The sequence below is a fragment of the Schistocerca nitens genome, chromosome 6 (assembly GCF_023898315.1).
Source record: "Schistocerca nitens isolate TAMUIC-IGC-003100 chromosome 6, iqSchNite1.1, whole genome shotgun sequence".
In the NCBI taxonomy this organism is placed as follows: domain Eukaryota; kingdom Metazoa; phylum Arthropoda; class Insecta; order Orthoptera; family Acrididae; genus Schistocerca; species Schistocerca nitens.
In genome coordinates, this window is record NC_064619.1 from 603,308,079 (window position 1) to 603,312,668 (window position 4,590).

General features: G+C 41.6%; 1 non-coding gene across 1 annotated transcript; it reads left to right on the forward strand.

The window, feature by feature from the left end:
* The first annotated feature begins 4,268 nt into the window (after nt 1–4,268).
* On the forward strand, nt 4,269–4,343 carry Trnas-cga (transfer RNA serine (anticodon CGA)). Its single transcript has one exon. It is a non-coding gene; the product is annotated as a tRNA-Ser (tRNA).
* The last annotated feature ends 247 nt before the right edge of the window (nt 4,344–4,590 follow it).

A 4,590-nucleotide genomic window follows, 5' to 3' on the forward strand; every position in this document is an offset into this window, starting at 1 on the left:
CACTTTTTCAACAGTTCAGGTGCTGCTAAGTCTCTGAAAATAGGTTTTATCACCTCCATTATTGCATGAGGCACACTATGCTTATGAGTGTACACTTCACCAGTTAGCAATCCTTTGTTATATTTACACCAACTGTCTTCTTCTTTGGGACACAAGCTATGTTGGGGATTTTCATCGTCTTTATTGTTTACAGTAATAACACATACCTTTGGCTTTCCAACATTTCTCCTTTTCTTAAAAGCCTTCAGAGGATTTCTAATAACTTTACTTTTACTCATTATTATACTTCAACAAAACAGAGACTCAAGAAACAGAATTAATTACGAATATTTTCGAGATAACGACAGAGTAAATAAACATGAAACAATCGACAATCACACCAGCGATATATATTGAACCATCACAGGTTAGCCACAACACATACTTTATCTCACATCACTAAAATGTACCTGATGAACACGGACGTTAATAATAACACCATTTGACAGCAGTTTAACAGCGCCACAGTGGGTCACGCCCATGTAGAACACATTTTAAAAAAAATTTAAAAATAGTTGTAGTCTTCGGAATTGAATAAATTATATATCTATTAAAAGGTAATAGTCTGCAGATTCAGAAAACGCAAAAAAGTAAAAATTGAACTTTTCATGATTTTGAGCCTTTCCGGAGCCCCTTAAAGGATTATAAATACCTTCTGGAGAAAAATCAATAACCTGGTTTGGCCTCATGCTCAATATGGTAGCAAAATAACCTTTTGAAAAGGGCGACAAACACCTGACGTGTTTACTGCTGTGAAAAGGATTGTAATGAGGCTTGAACAAAGGGTAGTAACAAGTTTTTGAGATCAGTACGTACATGCAGCATTACGCCTCGCACACTGTAGTACTTGCACCACCAACACGATCATGTTCGACAATGTTTCTGGGTGCAATACATGTCCCCACCTCCTGCCATACGATGGTACGCCCAGAATCGCTGCTCAAACTGTGTATGCTCTGTCACCCGACACGAGCACGCGAACCCCTCCTCATTGGTCCAGTCCCTACGCTCTCGGTACCGTAGCAAACGGTGATGGCGATGTGCGGATATCGATAGCAGAACAACGTGCTGGTCGTCGGGCAAAGAGACCACCCCAGAGAAGTCGCCGTGCCACTGTCAAGCGTGAGAGTGCTCGTCTTGCATTCCCGTTAAATGTCGTTGCCACTGGACTCTATAACTGGCGTATGTCCCTTCTTCTCTGTTGCACAATGTAGCTACTTTAGTTAATCGCGGTCGACTGACACCTCTCCTTCCTGAAGCAATGCCTGTGGTCCGGAACGCCCCCCGTGCACGAGAAACAATGCTGTGAGCAATACCAAACTCCAGGGCTACACTCGTCACAGTTCGTCCTTCTACTAGTTTCCGGAAGATTCTTCGCCGTGTGGAGTTATCCAGACGTTGCCTCCGGGCTGTGTTGTGATGAGGAACACCACCTGAGAATACCGTATACCGTAACTGCTCCTTCAACTGGCTCGTGTAGCGGGGCCACACCCTTTTGGCGCTACAGTCACGCTGATCTCGTCACATGTGACGTCCAGCTTTCTGTGCACGTCTGGGAGACCTTTGGCAATATGCTCCCGCCCTTTCATTCACTAATTAGTATGTCATGTTACTTTATACATTGCATGGGGGCTTAATTATTATGAAATGCAAATAATTTTAATTTTTTTGCTTTAGTTGCTGTCTGTCCGTTTACGCAGTCTCGTAATCGGTTAGCCCTGACTAGTATTATTACGCAATCTGACTGCATAGAACAACAACAAAGAATGAAATGGAAATTTTCATTAACACAATTAATTAATTAAGTCCCCAGCAACCATAAAACCTACGAAACCAAAGCACAAGTATAACTGTTCTGTGTGTGGAAGTGTGATTCAACGTACGCATCTGGCACGGTTCTTCTTCAATAACGCAAGAAATTTTAAATATCATTTATACTGAATTAACTAAAGAAAATAAAAATACCATAATTACTCAAGAGAACCAGAATTACACTCTAATCCAAGAACACAAGCCAGATGCTTTGTTGACTGAACCTGTAATGAAGCATTACTTACGACATTAAACAATGAAAAATAAATCAAGTTTCGTTACCTTCATATATTGACCAAAATCACTCTAATCATTACAATATATCTCCACACCGACTCGCTATTACCACATCTCAACAAGAACTTTTCAGTATCACATCTCAGCAAGCACTCCCTACTAGCACATCTCAACAAACACTCTCTGCTACGAGTTCTTAACAAGCACTGACTACCACGAGCTCTCCCCAAGCACTGACTACTACGAGTTCTCAATAATCACTGCCAGTGGAGGCGGCGGAACAATACTCTCTAGCGCGATCTCTGGCGCTGTGGCTCAGTGTAGCCACCTTTCAACATCTCATCATTTAGTTTCGCAGAGCAGTGTACTTTCTGTATTTCGATTGTAGCTTAGGGAGCACCTGTTTATTTCTTTAAAAGACGAACAAGAACATTTCTTCCAGATGTTGCACGTATGCAAAAATCGCGGTTCAAGTTGAAAGAGTTTACAAAGAGCGGTCTGGATAAGTACGTTCCAAGACCGCAATTACCTTCGTTTAACGGTACCATTCGTAGAATGTTGCGAAAACAGACGCTACTGCACTCCCGCTGCGAAAGAGTTTGCGGGGGGGTTGGTAGTGAGAAGTTAAGAGCAATCTATGTGTATCTAAGAAGAGCCTTGCTTGAGGTCTATAATAATTTTCGCAGTCAAATCCTGGCGATTGGTTTATCAAAAGAATATAAGAAGTTCTGCTCGTAAGTACGGACCCTCAAAAGGCATCCAGTCTCAAATGGTGTCGAAACCGAAGGTAGCAATCTAAAAGAAGAAATTGTGCATTTTAAAAATGTAGTCACGGAACAGGACAGTACCGTAGCAATGTTCGATCATCGCACAGACTTACAAATAAGCGATAGTAGCATCTCTGTATTAAAAAACATTAGAATTCCTGAAAGCGATCGAGCGTGGCGCAATTACAGTTAGATTTAAAAATTATATACGTCGCGGAATTAGCTCCTTTCGGAAGGGAATTGCTTGCATAACGAATAGGCCCTCTTTATTGGTGGCATGTGCCGTTTTGTTCTGGCTCCTCTGACGGAGTGCTGCGGTACTCTGGTTTAGATATTTACCAGCAAACAAATAGCCCTAAATAATTAATTACGAAAACTTTATTCTTTCGTGATGTTAATTAAACCTTTATGACTGCACCATCTATTGCAGCGACTTTTCGGTGGATAATAACGAAGTTGTTCAATCATGTCTTCGTGTAAAAGGTGCTAATGGAAACAAATAATGGGAAGAGTAAAGGTAATCCATCGCAGTATAGTTGACGCTGAGTGATCGTTAGTTACACAAGCAACAAGAAAGGTTATATGTAAATTTACTTACTCGTACAACGTATCACAGCTGCGGATTCCGCGTGGTGTCCGTTCTTTCGGACATGTTCGAAGGAACAGATAGCACACATTCATACAACAAACGTTGCTAACCTTTCAAACGATGACCGTCTTCGCCGCTACCTAAAGACCCCCGTAAATGACCAAATTGGTTTGTCAAATTTTGCTGTTTGCTATCCACTGGTTTGTCAAACAAGCGCGCAGACCTACCAACGAAGTCTCTCAAATTAAAAGTAAACCTCACTGTTGAAGTTGCCACGCTTTGTCGCACAGTATTTTGACAACAGTAGTGGGAATGGCTACCAATGCAAAAAAACCATTTCTTGCACTGACTTTAAGTCTGTGTATAAAGAAGGAAAAGAGAAACAAAATGTCGGTCCAGAGAATTGTTTGAGAGATAAATATACCCACGACAATTTGCTAAAGGAAACAATATACTCAGAACCCTATGGTTACATCAACTTTTAATAACTTGTTGGAATTACTTCGCACTCATTCTGAAAAAGGAGACACAATTACAGAAAAATCTATTGTAGAATGAGAGTTTTACTCTGCAGTGGAGTGTGCGCAGATATGAAACTTCCTAGCAGATTAAAACTGTGTGGCGGGCCGAGACTCGAACTCGGGACCTTTGCCTTTCGCGGGCAAGTGCTCTACAAACTGAGCTACCCAAACAAGACTCACGCCCCTTCCTCACAGCTTTACTTCCGCCAGTACCTCGTCCTCTACCTTCCAGACAAAGCTCTCCTGCAAGGTAGGACACGAGGTACTGGCAGAAGAAAAGCTCTGAGGACGGGGCGTGAGTCGTGCTTGGGTAGCTCAGTTGGTAGAGCACTTGCCCGCGAAAGGCAAAGGTCCCGAGTTCGAGTCTCGGCCCGGCACACAGTTTTAATCTGCCAGGAAGTTTCAATCTATTCTAGTTTCTAAACGATTATGGGATCTCAAGCTTTTATCTTACATTACACATCGTATAATTAGTGACGTTATTATGGAAATACGCGAAGCAGTAAATGATATGTTAAAAGACAATATCATTTTGTTGCATACTCGCTTGTACATCGTTTGTAGAATATCGACTTTTTTTCGTTATGTCTGCTTTAGTAATATTTGGTAACTGGCTGTGTTGTTT